Raw genomic sequence first — 25,923 nt, forward strand, 5'->3', positions numbered from 1 at the left:
GACCTTGACATTCATAACCCTTTTATTAAACCACCATAAGACCTTGACATTCATAACCCTTTTATTAAACCATCGCATGACCTTGACATTCATAACCCTTTTATTAAACCATCGCATGACCTTGACATTCATAACCCTTTTATTAAACCACCATAAGACCTTGACCTTCATAACCCTTTTATAAAACCATCATATGACCTTGACATTCATAACCCTTTTATTAAACCATCGCATGACCTTGACATTCATAACCCTTTTATTAAACCACCATAAGACCTTGACATTCATAACCCTTTTATTAAACCACCATAAGACCTTGACATTCATAACCCTTTTATTAAACCATCATATGACCTTGACATTCATAACCCTTTTATAAAACCACCATAAGACCTTGACATTCATAACCCTTTTATAAAACCATCATATGACCTTGACATTCATAACCCTTTTATAAAACCATCATATGACCTTGACATTCATAACCCTTTTATAAAACCATCATATGACCTTGACATTCATAACCCTTTTATTAAACCATCGCATGACCTTGACATTCATAACCCTTTTATTAAACCACCATAAGACCTTGACATTCATAACCCTTTTATAAAACCACCATAAGACCTTGACATTCATAACCCTTTTATTAAACCATCATATGACCTTGACATTCATAACCCTTTTATAAAACCACCATAAGACCTTGACATTCATAACCCTTTTATAAAACCATCATATGACCTTGACATTCATAACCCTTTTATTAAACCATCGCATGACCTTGACATTCATAACCCTTTTATTAAACCACCATAAGACCTTGACATTCATAACCCTTTTATAAAACCATCATATGACCTTGACATTCATAACCCTTTTATTAAACCATCGCATGACCTTGACATTCATAACCCTTTTATTAAACCACCATAAGACCTTGACATTCATAACCCTTTTATTACAGGATAATTCCGGTATTTAACACTTTGAATCCCTTTTCTGGTTTGTTTTGGATGAACTAGAGTGGTGGACGGCAAACTTTTGACGATGGGTCCTGTCTCGACTTTCTGGCTCGTTTTGAATAGTCTGACTGTGGCTGGCTATGGGCATGCACAAACAACTTAAAACAACCCTTAACGTTCGTTTTCAAAACTGTGCAACTCACCGAGTGGTAGAAGTGTTCGTTGATTATTAAAAAGAAATATATCGGCGCAATGTATGATTTCAATCCGTGTTATTTGCTATTGTGGAACTATTTTTTCAGATACCTCACAACCGTGTAGAAACTTCCGCTCAATATTTGTCTGAAGCATAGGCAGTAAAAGAAGGTCTCGGGGGGGAAACACTACAACCGTAAACAGACCCCCTTTCCGTTTCCGGTAGCGCAGTAATATCAAGGAGTAATGAGTCTTCCAACAGAAATCAATGGGATTTTACAAAATGGCAAATAAAACACGACAGAAACTGTATTTCGCTACGCTACTTGTTTTGGAACATCAACGAACATCACTAACCACTCGGCGAGTTGCACAGTTTTAAAGGGAAACTTGGCAGGATTAGCTATAGTTCCCCCTCTGCTGGAGAAATTGTGCATTATGCCATTTCAAACTGTGGAAAAAGGTAACAATAAAGCACATGGATTTGTTTACAAGCTAGCGAAACAGTTAGCATAAGTTCGGAGGACAATGTGGATGTTACAAGATAAGAAACACGATTTAAAACGAGTTTCTTATTTCTCACTTCTCTTTCCGGGACGGTAGTCTCAATGTTGCAAGGTTGGTTTTCCGCCTGGGGACACTAGGGGCAGTAGGGAAAGTCTTCTTCAAAGTAGTTGTATGCACATCCCACCTCTTGTAACGATCCTCTAAGGTTTACTTTAGAATTTGATTCGAAGCGCATCAGCATTCTTAATGTACAGATTTATAAAGATCAGAGGGAGATCAAAACGGATCTCTTCCGTAAACCTACAGATCACAATTCGTTACTACGAGGGGACAGTTTCCACCCACAACCACTACTAAAAAACCTCCCTGTCAGCCAATTTCACCGTGTTCGTAGAATCTGTAGCGATGATTCGTCATATGCGCTTCAGGCCGTGGATCTAAGAAACCGTTTCCTAAGCAGGGGCTACAAAGAGGAATGGGTGGATGCGGCCAAAGAACGTTTTGATAGATTTTACCAGGAAGATTGTCTAACACCTAAGAACAAAAATGGGAAATCCCATAAAAAGTCCCCTAACTGTTATGTAAAGTACTCTCCATTGGCATCTGAACTCAGGAACAAAATTTACAAACACTGGCATATTATTGAGTCGGACTTTGCGCTCAAGAAAGTTTTTCCAACAAAACCCCAATTAGTGTTTAAACGTGCAGCTAACTTGAGGGACAGTTTGGTAAAGAGTGATATGCGCCCTCAGCGCCAACCCATCCTTCCACTCATGCCAGACGGCAATTACAAATGCGGTAACTGCGCCCAATGTACATATACGCACAAATGGAAGCGCTTCTGTCACCCACACACGGGTAGGGACATCTCTATACGTGGTGCAATTACCTGTAGCACCACGCATGTCGTATATCTTATTCGTTGTCCCTGTGGTCTGGCATACGTTGGAAAAACAACCCGACCTTTACGCACTAGAATTTCTGAACATAGGAGCAGCATCAGGACTGGAGATGAGCGCAGTCCTGTTGCTGCGCATTTTAAGCGAGCTGGCCTCGCAGTTAGTGCATTGAGGTACATTGGTGTTGAAAAGGTGAACCTAGAGGGGGCGACCATAATAAGAAACTCCTTCGACGTGAAACATTCTGGATTCACTTTCTTAACACATTAGCTCCTCATGGTTTAAATGAGGAATTTTATATTAAACCTTTTTTATAATGTCTTGTGGTTGTGTGGTTTGTAGTCCTCCCACAGAACGAAGCACTTCTCTTTTAACATGTCCTCTGTACTCTGCTTATCACTGTTTTTGTTGTTTCTCTTTAGGCTTGGAGTGTTGTTGTAGCTACGATTAAAATGCATTTTGTATGCTGTATATGCCCTTGCAGAGCCAAAAGTGTATTTTAATTTATATGATCATATATCATGTACAAATGCATTTAAGTCCACACCTAATTAATTGTGTAGTTGGTGTGCCCTCTCTCATTGGATGTAGCTGATTGCTTACCTGTGTGATGTCAGCTCACCAGAACCTATAAATATATCCTTTGATGATTACCATTCTCATGCCTGAGAGAACTCAATAAATTTAGCTCTATTGGGAGATTGCAGTGTGCAGTGGGGAAAGTCACCATTTTCACCGGAACAGGTCATTTAACCATCAAAATGGTTTCTAAAGGGGTTTATTACATTGAAAAGTTGCCAAGTTCTCCTTTAAAAACGAACGTTAAGGGTTGTTTTAAGGACATGTTTGTGCATGCCCATAGCTAGCCACTCTGAGACAGTCAAAGGCGATTCAAAACGAGTCAACATTAGCATGTGTGCTGTGTTTGGTTAATGGTGGAGAGAAGAAAAGCAGAAGGAGAGAGAGGAACAACAGGCAATAAATGCTCCAACGGGAAGGCAAGAGCTTATTGGCCAATTTTACAGCCAATAAAAATCACCTTATCGGCAGTGGTCCTTCTTGCTGTGGGCTTTGTGCGTGAGAAATAAAGGTCATTTTGAGACACAGAGCAGAAGTGCAGCAGAGCCTGGTGGATTACTAACCAAACCGAGAGGATGTTTACACGGGACATTTTACATTCTGGACCAATGGGCCAAGACAAACCGAAACTTTTATTTTTTCGGTGTTAAGGTTTCTGTCAAGTACAGACATCAATGTGTTTTACCATCTGAAGATCTAAAGGCTGGATGACCTTGTAGTGTGTATGATGGGTGTTTGCTATGATCTGCTAAGTGTGTAAAAGCTTTTGAAGCTTATTGACCTTCTGGGCAGCGGAAGATCGATACTTCAATACAGCCAGATAAAAACATCCTGGCATGTCCTATAATAAAGATATTGGTGCATGTCTATTCACACTCACATTAAACCAGGCTTGCAAGACATGACATAAGACATTACAGTACACTGTGAAACCTGCGGGTGAGAACACTTCACCAAAAAGATCAACAAACTGACAGGAATACGCCAAATAAAACCCAAGAGGATCATGACTAAAATGCTAAAATGCCTTTTACTCTAAAAGGTTTGAGGTCACTTACAGTTTAATTTTAAAATTAAGAAAAAACATGCCCTCAAAAATATGCACTTTGCACAACATTTCCCTTTGAAATGAGAACACTGTTGAATTCTTTCCTCTTTTTGATTAAGATACTAGTGGCTAGATTTCCCTTTTGTAGGATTGTGCAGATGGCATGGTGGGGATCATTTGGCTGAGGTGAGCTCTAAATATAGCCCAACATTATCAACCACTTGCCTGCTCTCTAAATGTGGCCTTAGGCAATTTGTCATGCCTATTTTATGTGGATAATCCATTGTAGGTTATTTAGTATAAAACTATGAATCTTCAAAAAGTTTGTGCTCAACATGGTATAGGCTGCTAATTAGCAGGTTTGACAGCCACCTTTATATTGACATAACTTTACATATTTAAGTCCATTTGACATTCCAAAGGCACATGACCTTTACATGATATGTAAAGCATGCGGTCATGTGCTTTTGGAAATGTCAAATGATGTCAGAATTCAGTTGGTCTGTTTGCTTGTAAGTTACCTTGCTAACTTTGAGAACTTGCGCGTGGCCTTGCTAACTAACCTTGCTACCTTGAATCAGTTTGTTTGCTAACATAGGATACACTAACAGGGTAGCAGTTGGTGTTATCCCAGTGATAATGTCAACGTATTTTGTTCTTGATTAACTAACAAGCTAGCAGCATTACATTATAACGTTCGACTTTTCTTCAGAATATCCATTTTAGTGTTAAACATTTGAAAAGCTGCTGACTTAGTGACTTTGTCATTTAGTAAGATAAGTACTGTACAAACAAGAAATGTATGTACTCCAACATTAAACAGTGTATACTCTAAAATGTATGCAATCTAATATGATAATACATTCGATTTTTAGGACAGCGTAAACAATTCTCTAATTATTTTAGTGATTTGCATGATTCATTCAGGGATCTGTCCTTATATGTGATTGCTAATTTACTTGCAATATTGCCTCACTTTTTTATGCAACACAACCGTACCATACCAATAGCAAAAGCATCCTGCCATGACACATAAAACAGTCAGGCAAGGGGCTCCAGACATGGCCATGTGACCACACACACAGCCTAGCTACTCTACTGCATGCAACACATGCATGACATCGTCTTAAGGCATTACTTTAAGCAGCATTAAAGGCAACTAACGCAAAGCTACTTCTGAGAGATAAATCTGGCGTGTAGACAGAAGCATCCTGTTGATGTTCCTCCTGTATATCACACCGAGGCCTGTTCGGGCCCATAGGCCTGTTCTGCGTTCTCCGAGGCCTGTTTTGTGTTCTCCCAGTCACACACTGATGAGCCTTTAGACCACAGCAGAGGAGCTGGTAAGAACCATCAGGGATACTGAGGTGTGCGGTGTGTGTGTGTGGGGGGGGGGGGGGTCATGGCATTCAGATGAGTCACACACTCATGTGATTTTCTTTGAAACACTTGGCAGGCTATTGGCACACTGCACACACGCCCCCACCACCACAAACACACCCCACTCACTATCTGTCCCCTGACTACCCACACCGAGAGAGTAAGAGATGATTGTACAGTGTTCATATGTGTACAGTGATGTCATATGTGTACAGTGATGTTCATATGTCAAGTCAAGTCAGTTTTATTTTTAAAACGCATTTAAAGCCCTCCTTACACTGACAGACTTTGGAAAGATTTGCAAAGATTTGGAAAAGATTTTTGAAAGACTACAGTCTCAGACCCTCTCACATCTAAAGACAAGTAGTAGAGTTTTAAGTCACAGACTATGATTTTGCAATGACTAGGAATCTTGCAGGGTCACTATTTACAAGACTGCAACTAGATTCCATTAAATTATTACCCATTGTGCAATAGATAAACAGGAACTGAAATGATAGCCTACTAAACTAAGTCGTATTTTCATGTTTCTGCAGCATTGTTTCATGCGTGACATCCCTAACCGATATAGAGTTGTTCCGTCACGTGGAAGAGCCAACTAAATATGTATAAGAAATTACAAATATTATAAGAATAACAAATAATCATATAGGCTACAGCTGTCGCCTACTTTGCCCCTTCCTGTTTGTTGTTGGAGAGAGGTCACTATTGTTTTTTTATAGTTCACGTCACTATTTGCATGAGCCACGACTAGAAAGACTTGTTTGATATTGTCGTAACGGCAAAACTAGAAAAGGACTGACTCCGACTGACTTAAAACCGCTAAGATTGGCACCTTACACTTAACGATGTAGTTGACGGGAGCGCGCCGCGATTCCAGTACAACCCCCATGATTTCTGTCCGACTTTGGAAATTTAGTCGCCGACTGTGAAAACAGACCAAAATCGTACAATGTAAGGCCGCCATAACATAGTCACGCCACATAGTGCAACCCAATGCGCTCCACAAACAGGACAAAAGATGCCGGATGGAGCGGCGTAGTTGCCAGCGTGCCCATGACATCAAGAAGGGCAAATACATTTAAAAAATAACAAATACAAAAAATGCCGGACGGAGCGGCGTAGTCGCCAGCATACCCGTGACACCAAGACATACAACAAAACAAATAAACAAATAAAGAGTTTAAAAAAAGAAAATATATTTAAAAAGGGGGAAAAGTGATGTTAAAATTAGTCCAATTTCCAAACCAGCTGAAAATGTCCAAGGGCAATGATGATCTGTGAAAACTGCGCACAGAGCTGTGTCTCCACAACCGATGCAATGCCAACAAAGTTCTTTAGCAACTGACCAACCCGGTGAATTCACTGGCAGTCTGGAGAAAACGTTAGGCCTTGTAGACTGCAGTCTGGAGATCACTGGAAGCACAGTCATATGTGTACAGTGTTCATATGTGTACAGTGATGTCATATGTGTACAGTGTTCATATGTGTACAGTGATATGTGTACATATGTTGTTCATATGTCAGTTTTTTTTTCAAAGACAAAAGCAATAAAATACATGAAGAGCAGCACAGTGTACTCTGAGACCCCGTTTACACGAGCATGTGTATTTTTATAAACGAAGACATTTCCCTACGTTTGAACCTTTCATTTAGACGCAAACAGAGAATTCGCCCCGTAAAACGGTTATCCAAAAAAACTCCGGCCAAAGTGATTTTTTTGGAAAACTTTGTTTATGCGTTTGGTTGTAAACTGTGGTAAACGGAGTTTTGGGCAGCCAACGTCACAGTATGCGACAGAAGTACACCAAATGTGCGACCAATGTTTACATTTACATGTTCTCACATGCGACTTTTCCGGGTTCTGATTGGTTAATGTGAGCTTGAGCTTATCGTTAGACTGCCACTGTGGTTTGGCGTGCTCATGACAGCATGTATGTACACGGGTTTGTGTAAACACATTTTTAAAAAAACGGTCTCGTGTAAATGCAGATTTATTTGCAAACGTAGATGGCCAGATATTCGTTTAGGAAAATACCCTGCTTCGTGTAAACGTAGTCTGAACAAAGGCACCAAAATCCAGATCCCAGTTACATGCCCATAGATTCTTATGACATGCCCACAGATCTCAACTGTACATGCCCACAGATCTCTACTATTAAAATTTGCGAATGAAAGTAAACCCGGTAACCAGGGTATTCCCAAAAACAAGCGGCACAAATTGAAAATGGCCTAAACAATTTAGACTAGGATAATGTTCTACAATCAAACGGGTTAGAAAATTGTTGTAACTCCCCAACACAAAATCTCACGAACCTAATTGGGAAATACATTGTTCAAGGGCACGCAGCAAAAAGCATCCTTACCATGGCTGAGTAACGATACTCGCCAGTTAATGAAAAAAAGAGACTATGCACTGAAAAAAATCACTATTCACTAAAACTAATACAGATCTTCTTATTTTTAAAGGATTGAGAAATGCAGTAGTCAGAGAATTGTGTAAAGCAAAAACAGCTTATTATATGCAGGATTGAGGAATCTGAAGGAAACAGCGCATCCCTCTGGAAGCACCTCAACAGTCTTACTAAAATTAGACTAAGCCAACAAAAAACAATAACAGAACTGAAAGTGAAAGGAGTTATTAGCACTAACAATCTAGTTATTGCAAATTAATTTTTTTAATTCTTTATTCAGTCAGTGGAGGAGCTTGCTGAGACTTTTGAACCGGCAACTCTGCAGAGCTCAAAGTCTACACCATCAAAGTTGTTCCAAATTGAGGAGGTCAGTGAGGAAAAAGTATTCACCCCTTGCAGACACGTGACTTAAGTCACGTGACGGCTCCATGCTGGACGGCAAAAAGATGGGAGACGGACGGCAAATTACATTATGTCATAAAGACTATGATGAACTGAACACCATTACTATAACATCTTTGTAGTTCAATGTATTGCTGTTTGGGGTCTGATAGTCAAAGAAGATGCCAGTGTTGTTAGATGAAATGGGTCATGATCGCAAATGTAAAGTTATTAAAACTGGTGGTAACAGCAAGGGGAGATAACGTTACGTTAGGCTACTGTAATTAACATTATGGTAAATGAACACCCATAAGTATTTCTGGATTAAAATATTGCAAAGCGATTTGGTTACTTTATTTGTCTTGCTTTTATCAGTTGTAACATAGTCAAAACGTTAAGAATGTCATATCAGAACATGAAATAATAACTAGCTGCCACACTTAGAAGCTAGGTATTCTAGCTAACGTTTATCGTAGCTCATAGTGCTAGGGCTAATGTAACTCGTCAGTTTGTACGTTGCCCAGCGAATAAACTTACTTCTTACATGTCTTAAGTTAAAGAATTGAAAGAAATAGGAAATTAAAAAAAAAAATTGAACGGTATTATCTGTTTACATTCAGATCTTGCCAAAGACTTTGCCTAAGTGCTATCTGCCGTCCTGTTCAGAGTCTATGGTTGCTATAGCAACCGCTGCTGTGCTTCATACACTGAGGAGATAAGCATGCAATTGTGGTTGAAATACTCCCGAAACACAAAGAAAACAAACCAAAATATATCTATGCAAGAACGTGGGATGTTGTTGTATTCCAAACAATAAGCCAACAGTCGTGGAAGGGCATTACTACGGTTAAATCTCACTATAATCTCCTAGCTGTGCGATATGTCCCATTACAACCCATTGATTTGATTTGTGTTCTTGCCGTCCACTAGGCTATTTTGCTGTGGCGCGAACAAAACGTGACGTCACTTGCAAGGGGTGAATATAAAATGATGTAAGCACCTGTAAAATTGACATTTCAGTATGCTTAATAACCTTGTACTACCCTTTTGTTTCTGTATGAATTTACTCCATGTACCAGAATGCTTTGTAATTTACTTGCTTCTGTGATTTCTAACATTCTATACATGTGCACCAATCAAATGTCTTTGTTTGTTTTGTTTTTATTTGAATTGTGTAAGCAGCCAATGATTATTTGTTATTTGTTTATGCCCGCAAAATGTGAACATTCTATCCCCTCAGTAAGGGGATAGCTCGTCAGTCCCAGTTGCCCTGATAAGACACCGTTTTCTCTGCTCCGCCAGTCAGTGCTGCATTTGTTGGAGACCACTCGCACTGTTCGGTGTGTTTAGGGCCACATGCATGAGCATCAGTGCGGAGGTGTGGGATGACCTGTCACAGGACTGATTGATTGATTTTATCTTGTTTATATCGTCAGTGTAACCAGTTAGTTAGCTGCCAGTTTAGCTAGCTTACTAGGAGACGCTAAATGTGCAGGCTGTGGGATAAGGACAGAGCTAGATAACGCTGCTCTTTTTGGAGAAGGACTCGATTGCGCTCCGGTGCACCGGAGAAACACGACTTCCCGAGGGCGGCTGACCTTTAACTTTACCACCGGTGCTGAGCCCACCGGAGGACCAACCACCCTGCAGGCGGCGCCTCACCCGAGTAGCTACCTTGGCTAGCTCAAGCACCAATGTGCTCCCGTCTGCGTCTGGACAACGGTCATCGGGTTGTTTGACCGAGTGGAATGGAAACCTGTTGTGAGTACACTTATATTGACACACACACTGGGTTTTCGCCTCAAGCGACCGGTGAGTCGGACGTTCATCGCAGCGGTTGCTGCCCTGTCTTCAGCTCAAGCTGGCATTCTGTGCACCAACGAGCTCCAACGCTAAGCGCTTGGGGGGTTGGGTTATTTCATTATATGATTAACACCATTTTGTGATTTGTGTATTCTTGTGATTTAATTTGAGTTGTGTATATTGTATTGTCTTTCTTACCGGTAACTTTAGCTTAAGCTAACTGTGTTGGCTAACCATTAGCTAACGGCATCCCTCAGAGTGAATTGTTCACTCGCTAGTCTAGCTACTTGTCAGGGTTTTGGTCGACGCTTGCTTCTGGTTGAAGTCTTAATGAATGTCACTAGGGCTGGGACAACGCGTCGACGTAATCGATTACGTCGACGCAAAATAAGCGCGTCGATTTGTCAGACCCAAAACGCGTGCTGCCAAATATTTAGAATTTTACACCTTCAGTGTTTCCCATACGTTGACTAACCTGTGGTGGGGCGCCACAAAACCGGCCGTCACACATTGATGTTCTATGTTGTACTATTTAAATTAAAGATAAGATAAAATCCTTTGAGCTGCACTTTTTACACACGCAGCCTTTCCCTGCCCCGCCCGCTCTCTCATAACGAGCCCGCTGCCCCTCCTCTGCATGTGCATTTAAGGCGAGACACGGCAGGTGAAAACATCGTTTTTTCATGCACTGGTCAATTTCGAGATTTTGAGCTAGTATGTTACCTTAGCATGTATTCTATCACACTACTACAACAAAAAAGTCCGATTTACACATTTAGGTGTTTATTTCATTATATTGTGTCTACTCGCGCCTGTATATTTCTCCTAAATTCAGCAAAAGTTAGCATTCTAACCTTGCATGCACTCCCGCGACCGTGGTCCAAAACATAACATGTGTACTACCGTTGTAAAGCTCTGTTTTTCCTGTATCACGCTATGTGATCCATATATGGACACTTCCTTTGTATCAGTAACCAATCGCGAAAGTTCAAAGGCGAGTCTAGGCTGAGAACGGAATCTCATTGGCTGTCTTTCAAGGCTGTTTTCTCAAAATGAGTTTCCACTCACACTCTGAGCTCAAAAACTCCACTTCAGAAGCACGTACATACACCAAACTTTCTAGACTTATGCCTAACTATATGTCGAAGATTTCTACAGAGGGGTTTGTTGATATAATATTCCTAGCCTGACTTACATGACATTTTATGCCTAAAAACATGGAAAAAAGCGATTTTTTTAGGGCTAGTGACATAATTTTCTGATTTACAGGATAACAAAAGTAGATATTCATAAATCCCTCTGTAAATGTTTTCCCATCTAATATCTGAACACAATGAAAACATAATTTTGAACTTGGCTGTATCCAATGCTCAGGTTTCGTGCCTTAAAATGTATGCAAATTAGCGCATATTTAATTAGATAATGCCTAATTTGCATATGTAAACATTAAATTACAGCAAACTTGTAATACATTTTTTTCTCATATTAATGTAAGTAATCAACTGGGGAAGTTTCATAGTGATATCTGCTTGTTAAAAAATTTACCCTATTCACCTGTAGTGTCTCGCCTTAACACTTGTTGAAGGATTGTTGTTGCCACATAGAAGCATTGCATAGAACACGGCTGGCTAAATTGCTATTAAATCCGCTTAGCATCATGACCATGCTGTGCAAATTTGTTCAAAACTGCTGCAGTCAAGTTAACTCTGCTAAGGTCTTATCACAACATAGTACATTGAGGAGACTAAACTTAGTTAAGTTATGCAATCAAGCAGTATCTCAAAGCTAACGTTAGAATACTGTTTGGATGTTGAGTTTAGCATGCTTACTTACAGCTGCTTGTCAATTTCGTTACTCAGGGTTAATTTTATTGACACTGACACTGAATGTTTGCAAAATCCCGATGTAAATGAAAAAGTGTTTTCCAAGACTCAAAAGTGCTTGTCCCAAAGAGAAGTACAAACTGTTATTTGAACTAACTATGTTAGTTCTTGAATTTCCCCTGGGGATCAATAAAGTACCTATCTATCTACGTTATTAATTGCATCCATACATCAGCTGCGTTTTAACTGCGTTAGTGTTACAATTGTAAGGGAACGAACGTCTTAAAGTGACAGGCACTCAATTAGACCTACAGTATACACTACTGAACTTTATTGAATGCTACCTCTGACTAAGAATGCATTACTTTGCACTTGTATAGTCTTTTATTTTGGAATTTTAAGAGCAATAAACATATATTGCAATGTTAAGGAATTCATGTTTTTTTCATTCAGATATATAAATCAACATGTATAAATTGCTATTAGTCAATTAATGGGGAGATAATCGATTATCGAATCGAATCAAAATCGAATCGGACTGAAAAAATGAATCGTTAAATTTTTTTTTTTTTTAAATCGTTTATCCCAACCCTAAATGTCACCCTTTTATTATTATTGGTGAATAAATTCTGTATTGTAATATTTCATTATACTTCGGGTGTCTTGGCAATTAATTTAACTGCATTCACTACTAGTGTATTTACATTGATATTTACATTCTGTAGGAATACATTATACACAAGCTTTAAGGTAAGTGTAGTATTTTTACAGTGGAGGCACCGCGCTATTTAATTCTTTGATTGTATGTAATTGTTTAAGAGCCTACTGGTATTCAGGAATTGTCAGGCAACTTGCCATTCAACCGCTGAGACCTCAGGATCCTGTTGCGCCACTGTTTTATAGTTTATGTAATGTAACTAGTGCCTGCGCACACCCGTTAAGAAGGGGTTACAATTATTAACATGTTAAATATGTCGTGTTTGGGTTGGACACTGCCTTTATTAGAACTCACTGCTTGGCCCTGGTTAAAGGAAAATTCCGGTTTTTAGCACTTTAAGGCCCTTTTCTGGTTTGTTTTGGATGAACTAGAGTGGTGGACACCGAAATTTTGATGATTGGTCCTGTCGACTTTTCTGACTTGTTTTGAATCGCCTTTGACTTCTCAGGGTGGCTGATGATTTCCAGCCGTCTTATTTGCTATTGTGGAACTATTTTTTCAGACACCTCACAACCGCGTATAAACTTCCGCTCAATTGTGAGCCTGAAGCATAGACGGTGGCGCAGTAATATCAACGTGCAATGAGTCTTCCAACAGAAATCAATGGGATTTTACAAAATGGCAAATAAAAGACGACAGAAACTGTATTTCGCTACGCTACTTGTTTTGGAACATCAATGAACACCACTAACCACTCGCTGAGTTGCACAGTTTTGAAAACGAACGTTAAGGGTTGTTTTAGGACATGTTTGAGTAGCCTACTACAGTATGCCCATTGCCAGGCGATTCAAAACGAGTCAGAAAAGTCGAGACAGGATCAATCGTCAAAATTTCCGTGTCCACCACTCTAGTTCATCCAAAACAAACCAGAAAAGGGCCTTAAAGTGCTAAAAAACGAAATTTTCCTTTAAACCTCTCCATTAAAGTGGGCAAATTCCCACAAAGCTGGAAGCACGCCATTATCATTCCAATTTTTAAGGCTGGTGCAAAGGACCAAGCAGGCAACTATAGGCCAATCTCAATATTACCTTTTTCCAATTTTTTTTAGAAAAAATCATAACAGAACAACTAGTTAGGCATCTTGAAAATAACAGTCTCATTAACCCCAAACAATTTGGTTTCAGACAAGGGTATTCAACAGAAATGGCTAACTGCTACCGAGAACATTAAGAGTAAGTTGGACAAGGGTAATGTTGTGGGAGCTGTGTTTATAGACCTCAAAAAGGCCTTTGACACAGTGAACCACAGCATACTCTTGAACAAGCTCACCAACTTCAACTTCTCTGAACATGCCATCGGTTGGTTTGCCTCATACCTGGACAATTGAGAGCAACGTGTTAAAATAAACGCAGGACTCTCAATGCCACTTCAGTCGACAATGGGTGTTCCACAGGGATCCATCCTGGGGCCTCTGCTGTTTAGTCTGTATATCAACGACCTACCAACATTCTGACCACCAGTCAGTCAGTAAACTGTCAAATGTATGCTGACGATACAGTCTTATATGCACCAGCTAGAACACCAACACCAGGTCCTGACCAAGGAAATGGAGGGAGTACCCAATGGCTCAAAGATAATCACCTGACGCTTAACATTAAAAAGACTGTTTCAATGTGCTTCTCTATAAGAGGTAAAGCCAAATGTACCATTAAAATAGGCCAACAGGCTATAGAGGAAGTGGATGAATTAAATGTTTTAGGTATTATTTTAGACTCACAACTTAATTTCAAAAAACATGTTAAGAAACTCTGCAAGACTGTCCGGACAAACCTGAACTGCTTCAGAATGATAAGACATCACATCCCGGTCAATGCAGCTTTATTGTTCTTTCATGCAATGATACTCTCTCACTTATCATACTGTATTACCGTATGGGGCCAAGCCTCCCAGACAACTGTCAAACCAGTCACATCATTATATAAACAGGCACTGAAAATAATGGACCAGAAACCAAAATCATCACATCACTGTTTAATTCTACAAAAATATAAGTTATTAAGTTTTGATAATTTCATTAAGTTTTCTTTTCTTAAAATAATTTTTAAATGCGCAAATAATCTGGCGCCCTCTGTACTTTGTCCATTTGTCATGAAAACAAAGGCAAGGAGTGCGGCCACAAGAGGAGCAGTGGGTGGTAACTGCACAGTAGAGGGGCGCAAAACTTATTTCGGCCAGTCATGTTTTTCAGTAATAGGAACCCGCTTTTGGAATGACTTACCGATAGAACTAAAAACACAAACAGAACTGACAACATTTAGCAGTAAGGTAAATCATTGGCTGAAAGTAAATCAGGGATGTGACCACTAAGAAACGCACACATGCACACACATACACACACTCTATTGTCTGTGTTTTACTGTACTGTCTGTGTAGATGCCTGGCTGTTCGCATAGGTGAGAGTTTGCGGGCGGTTGGGTATCTGGGGGTTGTGTAGTACGTGATATGATGTTTTGTGTCTGTGTTATTGTATATTGTGTCTGTGACTGGCTGTTCGCATAGGTGAGAGTCTGCGGGCAGTTGGGTGTCTGGGGGTTGTGTTACGTGACTTGCTGTTTGTGATGTTCCTATGTATGTTGTGGTTGTCCTGATGTGCATGATTAGGGTATGAACACTAACATCCCTGCTGATAAAAAACAGCTAGAAACCAGCTTATGCTGGTAGCTGGTTTTAGCTGGTCTTTGCTGGTTTTCTTCCAGCTCTTGCTGGTCTTTACTGGTGTAGCTGGTTGGGCCACCAGCTGGATATGCTGGCGTGACCATCTGAGGAAGCTGGTCATGCTGGTGTGACCAGCCTGTCGTGTGGGATACAGTTGGTGCAAGATGGTCATGCTGGTGACCAGCCTGTCAAGCTAGTCATGCTGGTTTGCTAGAATGACCAACATAAGCTGGCATGGCCAGTTAAACCAGCACTATAGACCAGCAACACCAGCTAAAATGACCTGCTTGAGGTGGTACAACAAGCAAAACCAGCTGAATTACCATCATAAGCTGGGAAAACCAGCTGAAGGTATGTTTTCGCAAGAGATTTGCTGGTCTAGCAGGTCAACCATCATAGGGTGGTAAAACAAGCTGGTCAACCAGCAAACCACCTTTAGCTGGTCAGGCTGTTTTTTTTTTCCAGCAGGGATGGCATTGACTGTGATCGCTATGTATGTAATAATGTGCACTGCATTGTCCCTGACAAATAAACTAATAAAAATGTACATGCCCACAAATCAATTACATGCCCACAGATCTCAACTGTACATGCCCGCAGATAGGCCTGCTTATAGAGAAGACAACCCTATTTTCACTGTGGCCTTTGAGAACAACTGCATTCGTGGCCGGAAAAATATAATGGCGACCTGAATTGCGGCACACTTGGTTTAAACACAGCCAGAACCCTGCACACTTGGTTTAAACACAGCAGAACCCTGCCAAGCAGTTACAATGTCAGATAATTGGTCAGATAATTGGTCATCCCAAGTGAGTTTTGGGCCTTTTCAGGAGCGGAACTGAAAACCACTGGGGAGGAAGATGACATTGCAGTTGCATTTGCACACACACACACATACTAGCACACACACACACACACACACACACATACTAGCGCAACTTCAAAGCATCAGTGCTAGAGCTTATGTAATAGTATTTAGATATATGGATATAGATATAAGGTGTTATATACAGACATAAAGAAGCTTTGTGTTGACATGCTGAGACATGTTCAGGGTAATAACTTTCCCTCATAATAAAATTTCCCTCACAGGATCTACTATAACAACCCTACAGAGCCACAATACACTCACACACCTGGCAAACCAACAACAGCACTACTGCATCTAGTGTCAATTCAACACCAAGAACAACACTACTGCATCTAGTGTCAATTCAACAAGGTGCCCAATATAGAGCTCCTAACTATACAGAGTTACTGTGGAAAACAATTCATTAAGAAGCTTTTTTACAGTGTTCAATACATTGTAAAAGAATGGCCATTTCAAATGTGTTTTATAGAATTTAAGTAAAGATAAAAGTTAATTAAAGCCTATTTTTAGTATTAAGTGGAATTAAATCATCTCCACCAAAAGCATGCCTACGGGCCATTGTTGATATGAACCATCTATTTTAGACCGCATTAAAATTCAGCCCTGGCGCTAAGCTAAGTTCATAAATGGCCCTCTAATAGTTCTTTTATTTGTCTTTGGCCGTAAGGATCCGGTGTCAGTTATGACTCTAATGGATGAGCGATCTGCTCTGTTTCCACTAACATAGAGGACATTAAATCGGGGTATTTAAGGGCAAAACAAAGAAAGAGGGAGAGGTGACAAGGTCATTTATTAGCCCCACCCCTTTCTGTTACATCAGCCCCTTCTGGTCATTTATTAGCCCTATTACTTCTGTTACCCCACCCTCTCTTTTCTTTCTCCCTGTGTCTCACCCTCACTCTTAGGGATGATAGAGTGCAGCAGCTTTGGTTGCAGAGGCTAAAATCAATAGTTATTCTCTCTCCATTCATCACCTAAACTTAATAAATCAGACTAACCACAAGTCCTTCTGCCCAGCAGCAGAGAGAACACAACAGCATCCCAGCTAACACGGTTATGTTGTAGCATCGTTGTGAGCAGCATCCCAGCTAACACAGTTATGTTGTAGCATCCCAGCTAACACTGTTATGTTGTAGCATCGTTGTGAGCAGCATCCCAGCTAACAGTTATGTTGTAGCATCCCAGCTAACACGGTTATGTTGTAGCATCCCAGCTAACACAGTTAGGTTGTAGTATCCCAGCTAACACGGTTATGTTGTAGCAACGTTGTGACCTGCATGGCAGAGTTCCAAGACGAAAACCACTGCTGAGCAAAAAGAACATTCGTCTAATTTTTGCCAGAAAACATCCAGATGATCCCCAAGACTTTTGGGGAAATACTCTGTGGACTGACGAGACAAAATTGTAACTTTTTGGGAGGTGTGTGTCCCATTACATCTGGCGTAAAAAAGTAACACCGCATTTCAGAAAAAGAACATCATACAAACAGTAAAATATGGTGGTGGTAGTGTGATGGTCTAGAAGACTTGCTGTGATAAATGTAACCATGAATTCTGCTGTTCACCAACAAATACTGAAGGAAAATGTCTGGCCATCTATTCGTGACCTCAAGCTGAAGCGAACTTGGGTTCTGCAGCAGGACAATGATCCAAAACACACCAGCAAGTCCACCTCTGAATGGCTGAAGAATAACAAAATGAAGACTTTGGAGTCCTGACCTGAATCCTATTGAGATACTGTGGCATCACCTTAAAAAGGCAGTTCATGCTCGAAAACCCTCCAATGTGGCCGAATTACAACAATTCTGCAAAGATGAGTGGGCAAAAATTCCTCCACAGCACTGTAAAAGATTCACTGCAAGTTATCGCAAACACTTAATTGCATTGTATGCAATGGACTATTATCACTGTTCTTCTTATAATTATTCTTCTTCCGACCAAATTCAACGTTTAATGCGACTGAAACCGCTGAACCGTCTGACCTCATTCAAAGACTCCTACAAAGCTCTTGTAACGACAATTGTACAATATATTTTTCATATTTGTGAACTTTATACTTTTTGAGATATTTACGATAAAAGAGCAAGAAATTCCCATAGAGTTAACATTGACCGCTGTGGCGGCAACATTTAGCATTATGACGTGACCTGCAGCTGAAAGCAATCAACCGCTGCAATCTTTCTACCACTGGAGCTGTACATTTTCTGAACGTTTTGGACGTCTTCGCCTGCCTTGATACTTTACTTGCTCGTAAAACTCTCCTTCACAGGCACATTTCTCTAATTACAGACAAGGTAAGTGGTCCGATTTTTGGTATTTGACTCATTTATGTCGTCAAACATTATGTTATGTAGCATTCTATACTATAGGCTATGCATGACATAATAGGTCAAAAGTAGCCAAACTAACGTTATAACGTTATGGTAGTTATAACGTTAGGGGAATAGTTAACGTTAGTAGTACTTACCCGTTGATATTTATTATGTAAGGAAACCCACCAAATCAACGTTAATATGTCGTCAACTTTAAAGTAACCGGTTAGCTGTAGGTTTCGATAACGTTAGCTAACGACAACCAAACCTAACGTTGCTCCCAGCTAAGCACTGACGTTAACGTTACCTTTGCTCACTTACCAGCAGCGTTTTAACTAACGTTAACCAGATAAAGTATGGATCATATTGTACGTACTATCTGGCTCTTGATTACACTGTGAAAAGGGACCTGATGAAAGCCATACTGTTTGGAAACGGACCATATGACTAAAGTATTGTTAAAACACACTACAGAAGTTGAGGTATAACGTTTGTGTTGTCAACATAGGCTACAGAGTATGATGATCAGACCTAGGAAGCTGTAAGCTATTGTGTAGGCCTAGTTGGTTATAAGCTACTTAAAGAAGCCCTATGCAGGTCTGGTTATTTCTTCGCTGTTTCTGGGTTTTCGCATGATTTGGGCTCACATTTTTCACGACATAGCTCCCCCTGGAGCTTCAGTAGCAAGTGACTGCTACGCTAAACCCCCTACTAGCCAGCGAGCTAGCCATCAACAAACCAAGCTAAACACATACAGGGCTCAATAAAACGGTCGAGCAAACACATTGTTCAAGAGACTATCAAATTACATTACAAAAACAAAGTTCACCCAAGGGTAGGCTACTTACAATTTCAACAGCAACAAAGCCAAGTCGGAGTCCGTTTTGCAGTCTTCTTAGAAACTACAATCTGACTACATTTTCGAGGCGCGATTGGATACTTCAGCTGAGTTACATCCGGGATGTGTTCGGACCGCGACCAGAAAGTTGCATATTCATTTTTTCCGCGCAGAAGCACTAGGGGGAGACGAAGCACCCACCAAACGACCCAAAAAATGTTGTAGAACCATCAGAACTAAGGTCATTTTTGCTAAAATTGTTGCATAGGGCTTCTTTATTATTAGAATGGTCCATCCTTAAGACTCAGTTTATGACTCAACAGCAACAACACACCCAACACAAGCCTACAAAGTGTTCTAAGCTGTTTACTTTTAACTGTTTGGCTATCAGCTATCCTTAAACTGAAATGAATAAAACACATTGTTGCTTTGTTTGCAATAAAATACTATAGGCTAGTATAGTTATACCATTACAGATTTATGGTGCAACAACCTCACTTAAATATCTAAGTTGTATTGAACAATTGTACACATTCCATGTTTTTAGTATAACTCTTAACTTGTTTGCTTTTGTCTTTTAGGTTCCAGACCAGACCAGTGTGGTGATGATCGTGTATTACATTACGTGTGTGCCTGTCTGTGTGCACTAACATTCATTCCTAAAAACATGTGACCATATCTCAACATATCTGCACATACTTTTGAACTATACTGAGACGTAGATCTGAGTATTATATTGTTGCAGGTGGACTATGCCGACAACTATATGAAGCATGCATACATTTGAATCATACCTGTGCTATGACATCTGTGAAACTTAGCTGTGCTGTGTGAGTTCTGTCTAAAACTGATCATCTGAAGGCCTGAATCTTATTCTTCAGTCTATATCACCATCAAATGTCACCTATTTCAATTAACTGAGCAGCTAGCAATCAGTGGCCCAACCAGTAATACGGTTCAGGGGGCTCAGGGCCATGTAAGACAGTATTTTGTGTTATCTTTGACATCAAATGTCACCCATTACAATTAACTGAGACCTTTAACTCTTGCTGCCAGTTCAGAATTACCACTGATAAATAGATCTGTCTTAGGATAATTGGCATTATCAAGTTCTGTAAGAATGCAAATTCATTAGACATCTGGTTTCTCCCTAATCATTATTGGGTAACTTAGTTTCAACAACTGTGATTTTTTTTTACTTCGAGCTTACATTGGTCGTTAAGTGTTCATTAGTATATTCTGAATATCATTCTGCTGTATTAAAACAAAGAATGTTGGTCAATATTGAATTAACAATTTATTTTTACTGACTGTCATATAGCCTACTCTAAGCTAACATCTAACCAAGTAAGTGGTTTTCAAGAATACTGTAAGTCTATGTAATCTGAATAATTATACTGTAAGTAATATAATGTTATAAAAAGCAGCTTTTTTGCATTTACATGCAATGGTAATTCCCTGGAATTACATTTTCTAGTTGCAGTTGTTGCTGCTAAGAGTGGCCCAACCAGTAATACGGTTTAGGGGGCAATCAGTTAGCCTGGTCGTTACCATCCTACGTACTTCCGCCCTAAATTTGATTTAGGTCTCGCACGTAGTCTGGCCCAACCCACATTATGCGGCTCGCGTGTAGCCGAGCCATTCAGTGAACAGTTGAGTGATGACGCGAAACTTGCCTGCCGAGTTGCTTGTAGTCCAGCGAAGCTTGTAGTTCAACAGCATAGCAACAATGGCGACGGAGGAAGAGACGCTAGAAGCTATCCGCGAAGTTGTCCCAACTCTCGAGGGCATCACGCAATTAAAGCAGAAACAAGAGGCTTGTCTTATCAATTTTTTAAATGGCAAGGACGTCGTATAACTCTCCTTCCAACTGGCTTTGGGAAAAGTTTGATTTATCAGATGGTGATAACTAAACCTAAACGCACAAGTGTACTACATGCATCAGTACTTTTCATGTTATCAAATAAACGTTTACTGGTCGTTATTCTCCCCCCTACTCTCAAATTACCTTTACATAATCAGTGCGGCAATGTTAGGCCTACTTAAGGAATGGAATCTAGCCTACCGAGCGGGGCTCAAGGCAAGGCTGCTGTGATTGTGCTTGACTGGGACTAGCGGTTACCGAGCTGGGCTCAAGGTAAACCGCTCCGTGTTTGACAGACTAAGGCTAGCCTGTGGCTGAGCTGGGCTCAAGGTGAGGCTACCGTGCTTGTGGACAGTAACGTTACCCAGTCACCGAGCGTGGCTGAAGGTGAGGCTGCGTTGTTTTATGCCGAACAACTGTTAGTTTAACCGAGCAAGCTCCAGGTTAAATAACACGTAGGTCGTCGGTACAATCCAACTTATCCGAGAGTGTAGTATGAACAGCCCGTGGAGGACGAAGTAAGCTCCGTAGCTCCGACGAAGTCACCGGGCTGCGTAGAACAACAATCTTCTGATAAGCGGCGAGAAGAGATAAGAGGAAAACTGACTTGTGTCAAGAGCTGATATAATCTCGGTGGCATGACGCTTTTGGTATACAACTCTCGGTCTGGCTGGCGCAACAGAGATATATCCACTACGAAGAGACTGCTCTGGCGGTCAGGTAGCCTACAAACTAGCCAGCGGTCTGTTTACTACTGAGAGCAGAAGTGGGAAGCGTCAGAGAATGTCTAATAAAACGGGCTCTGGAAGCGTAAGAGCCTGAACTCCGGCGCACAGCATACGTCATTACCAAACGTTGCTGATTGGTTAAGGGAACTCCAATGATTTTAAACCTCAAAATAAGCATCCGCCCATTACTGAGACAGATTCTTATTACATTGTTCCAGACTGTATGACGAAGAGAAACGTAGTCTCTGGCGGTAAGGACCAGGCTAGCAATCAGTGGCCCAACCAGTAATACGGTTCAGGGGGCTCAGGGCCATGCAGGGTATCTGCACATTTTCCAAGTGCAAATTTAAAGACTTTTAAGACCTTTTCAAGACATCTAAATGGAAAAATTAAGACTATACCACGGCAAAAAAGATACAACTTAAAAACTGTTTTATGCAATAGTTTTTTTCTACTAATTTTAACACCCACCCTATTTTGGATGTCTACAGACGTTACCAAATATATTTTGGCTGACAGCTATAAATGCCCAATTTTAGGGTCTGGGCTGCTTGCTTTTGAAGCTGGCTGTACATATCTGGTTGTGCTACTGTCTGAGGCTGTTCTTCACCTGTGTCTGTAGTAGCCTAGGCTACTTGCCAAACATGTGTACTGGACTGGACTCCCTTCAATTTTTTTTTCAAAGGTAGACTTTTTAAATATTTTAATAAGCCTACTAACTTTACTAGGCATCTATTGTCCCATATGCAGCACAGCAAATCAAAGTTAATCCACTTCTTTACATTTTGCATACCAGTTGTATTTAAACCAACCAAAGCTTGACTGAAACATTGTAAAACCATTAACTTGTTTTTAAAAAAATGTATGGGCAAAGTGAACCCCCTCCTCGCATGTTCCTGCTGAAAAACTGCTGGTTTCATCTCAAGCACGCACATATTATGAACGCACTTACAGGTGCGTTTTTTTATGTAGCCAGTCGCCGAGATTAAAAAAAATATGCGGTTATATTTCACAACTTTTGCGAAGTACTGGGAAAGGCTGGCAAACAAGATGCAGACAGATATTACAGGTAGGCCTATTATAACTTAGACAGATTTACTTAGGCTAGGCCAGCAAAATACGCTAGAGATGCAACAGATCAACTTAATGTGTATTTCCTCTGTCGGTCTGTGGTTCCTTCATAAATTGCGCAGCAAATTATCAGACGAGTGACAGAAGCACTGCGCATAATTTGACCAGCAGTCTTCGCGTCCATAATTTGTGAAACGATGCTGCGTCTGAGCAAAGATTCTAGAAGCCCAGCGCAACTCCAAAAAGGCGTCCGGCTTCAAGCGTCCGGCTTGAGGCTGCACTGGACAGGGCTTTTAAACTGTCCGGCCCAAATCCGAACGTAGGCCACCCTATCGCTAACTGGCTTACCAGCTCCTAGGCTCTATCACTTGCATAGGCTACCTACGTATCTCTCAGCCCTCGGCTACAACACGAAACGTAAGGCATATTTTTACATATTCTTACCATTTTCACACCTTTAACGACACCTGTGAAAAACATCTTCACTCTGCAACCACTACACTTCCTTCAGTAGCCTTAGAGCCACAATTACACAAAACCGGATGGAGACATTTCACTCGCTCTCTCGCACTCACTGGCAGTCCCATACACAAATGTAATACCTCCTTTTCGAAAATTCAAGACATTCCAGTCAATTTAAGACTTTTTTAGGCCTTAAAAACCGAAAGTTGTATTTAATACTTTTTAAGACTTTTTAAGGATCCGCGGGAACCCTGCCATGTAGGTTTGGATTTTGTTTTCCCTTGAGAATAACAACCTTCATTTAAAGACTGTATTTTGTGTTATCTTTGACTAATACTTAAATGTGACAAATAAGAAATCAGGAAGGGGGCAAACACTTTTTCACACCACTGTAATCCATTTCCTTTCTAAAATACCCAATAATGGCACACACACATCAATGCTAATTTCCTTGCCCTATGGGCCATGGTTTCTTCTTAAAACACACACACGCACATTCCCTCTGACACAAACTCTTTTAAATCTGTTCTATTTGTAAAGCCGCATAACAGTCTTTTTCCTTGGCTGTTTCAGAGCAGTAGGATCTCCATGGGACTGAAGGCCCTCTTCTCTCTCTGAGTGGCCTGGGACTGCAGGAATGCATGGCTCTTATTCTCTCTCTGAGTGGCCTGGGACTGCAGGAATGCATGGCTCTTATTCTCTCTCTGAGTGGCCTGGGACTGCAGGAATGCATGGCTCTTATTCTCTCTCTGAGTGGCCTGGGACTGCAGGAATGCATGGCTCTTATTCTCTCTCTGAGTGGCCTGGGACTGCAGGAATGCATGGCTCTTATTCTCTCTCTGAGTGGCCTGGGACTGCAGGAATGCATGGCTCTTATTCTCTCTCTCTCATGGCTCCCCCGCCATCATAACGGCCTCTGTAAAATAGAACTGCTCTTTATCAAACTGAGTCACAGGGTTATTGCCACAGACTCCGTGATGGCTCTCGATCTCAGTCAGGCACAAACATGCTATCTGATGTGCTACATGTCTCACAGGCATCGGGCATCTGCAGTATAGAGAGAGAGTTCTACTGAGGGAGAGGGGAACAGAGGGAGGAATGAGAGAAACAGTCATAGTGGATTCTTTTTAAATGTCAAAGATCATCTCAGAGAGAGAAACTGAAAGAGAAAGGGATGAGAGAAACAGTGAGAGGGATGAGAGAAACAGAGAGAGGGATGAGAGAGAAACAGAGAAGGATGAGAGAGAAACAGAGAGAGGGATGAGAGAGAGAAACAGGGAGGGATTATTTTTAAATGTCAGAGATCGTCCCGGGTTGTGCATTATTAGGAGCACTGGAATGCTTGAGTCCAAGTTTCTTTCCATATGTGATGAAACGAGGAAGACATCTGGAGCGCGCTCAGTAGCAGCCTTACCCCTGGGGACTGTGGGGTTGGACACATGCACACAGCCTGATCCAAAGCTCCTACTGGCCTTAGCTGTGGTTCTGAACACAGAATGCTAACTCACCTGGGCACGATACATCAGCATGCTAACTCACCTGGGCACCATACTAACTCACCTGGGCACCATACATCAGGATCTGCTATCTAAAGTTGGCAATCTTACAGGCCTTAGACCCTGATCGTATTAGCTTGGCTGTTTTTTTTTTTTTTTTTGTTTGATTCTATAGTGGTATTCCTAGTTTGAGTCTGTTAGGCTCATATACCAATCCCACTACTGGTTGCTGTTTATGGACTGCTAGCAACAAGAGACTATGTAATGTTAATCTAGCTCAGTGATTATAGGTGAAATACCTACTGATGATGCGAAAGCTCTGTTATATGCATGAGACCTATGTCTCATGTCCTATGTTGCATCTCGAGGAGTCTGTTTTTTTCTGACCTTACTCAGGGTGAAAGGAGGGTAAGGGCTTGGTCTTCGGCCTAGTTGGTTTGCTTTACTGGTCTGAGATCAGTGGGTCTCTGTATAATTGACTGGCACATAGTGTTATTCCCCCATCTCCCAGCTGCAGAGTCATTAGTCTCTCTGTAGCAGGCCTCTTTCCAGGACTCAGACTATTAGTGTGTGTTAAAAGCTTTCCCCTCAGCCAGACCCAATTGAGAGATGGACTATTTCCTGACTTTCAGCGCCACTGAAATTAAAGTGACAGTCCCCATCTAATCTAATTAACAAAACCGCACACAAATAGATTGGCTTTTTTTTACCATCTCTCCCTTCCTGGGAAGCCATCTGGCAGGGGCTGGCTGGGCTGTCAGCACCAATGCTGAAGGACCCATATCAAAATTCATGAAGGAAATATCGCCACACAGTCGAAAGGGTGATTAGAGAAGGAAGGTTATAGACTGGACCTCTCTGAGCACCTACCTCACCTAGCAAATAAGATTACTGCATTCACCAAAAAAACTTGAG

At 40.9% G+C, this 25,923-nt stretch overlaps 1 protein-coding gene and 1 long non-coding RNA gene across 2 annotated transcripts in view; both read right to left on the reverse strand.

Moving 5' to 3' along the window:
• rgs3a (regulator of G protein signaling 3a) overlaps positions 1–25,923 on the reverse strand; it is a 354,944-nt gene that overhangs the window by 157,544 nt on the left and 171,477 nt on the right.
• On the reverse strand, positions 1,858–13,339 carry LOC121680271. Its single transcript, XR_006021627.1, has 3 exons — positions 13,328–13,339; positions 10,643–10,646; positions 1,858–2,270 (listed from the first exon to the last, which is right to left on the reverse strand). It is a non-coding gene; the product is annotated as an uncharacterized LOC121680271 (long non-coding RNA).

Source organism: Alosa sapidissima, chromosome 13 (genome assembly GCF_018492685.1).
Source record: "Alosa sapidissima isolate fAloSap1 chromosome 13, fAloSap1.pri, whole genome shotgun sequence".
NCBI classification, from domain to species: Eukaryota; Metazoa; Chordata; class Actinopteri; order Clupeiformes; family Clupeidae; genus Alosa; species Alosa sapidissima.